This window comes from Sinocyclocheilus rhinocerous, unplaced genomic scaffold (assembly GCF_001515625.1).
Source record: "Sinocyclocheilus rhinocerous isolate Xijiao unplaced genomic scaffold, SAMN03320098_v1.1 scaffold1201, whole genome shotgun sequence".
Taxonomy (NCBI): domain Eukaryota; kingdom Metazoa; phylum Chordata; class Actinopteri; order Cypriniformes; family Cyprinidae; genus Sinocyclocheilus; species Sinocyclocheilus rhinocerous.
Window position 1 is genome coordinate 459,884 of NW_015654059.1, and position 513 is coordinate 460,396.

The 513-nt window shown below is 37.6% G+C and overlaps 1 protein-coding gene across 1 annotated transcript in view; it reads left to right on the forward strand.

The window, feature by feature from the left end:
* LOC107716683 (NEDD1 gamma-tubulin ring complex targeting factor) overlaps positions 1 to 513 on the forward strand; it is a 10,791-nt gene that overhangs the window by 8,179 nt on the left and 2,099 nt on the right. The window lies entirely within an intron of this gene.

Below are 513 nucleotides of genomic sequence, written 5' to 3' on the forward strand. Positions count from 1 at the left end.
AGAAGCTGGGGAAAAAGGCAGAGGCAAGGATCTATGTGCAGGTATTTAATGGAAAAACTAGAACAAACAATAAGCCAAAAACCAAAGGGAACAATGAACAGAATGACTGGCAAACAGACATCCATTAGACCTACATTCAACAACTCACAAGGAACTAAAGAAAAACTAGGGCTAACTTATATACACACAGGGGGCTAACAAGCTTAAAGCCCCGTTCACACCAAGAACGATAACTATAAAGATAACAATATTAGCGTCCACACCAGCGATACCGTCTGATTATTCTAAGCATACACTCGTCTGCCGCTTTAAATTCTCGAGCTCGTTACAGCAGGATTGATTCTGATTGGCTGTCAATGTTTTTATCGTTCATCAGCTGGAAAAAATCGTTCTGAAAATGATTCTAACGATATCGTTTCTCTGTGCCTTTATCATTACAGCTGTGGTGTTGACTCTGCTAATATTTAATATTAAGAACGATTTTTAGAACTATATCTTTATCGTTATCTTTAT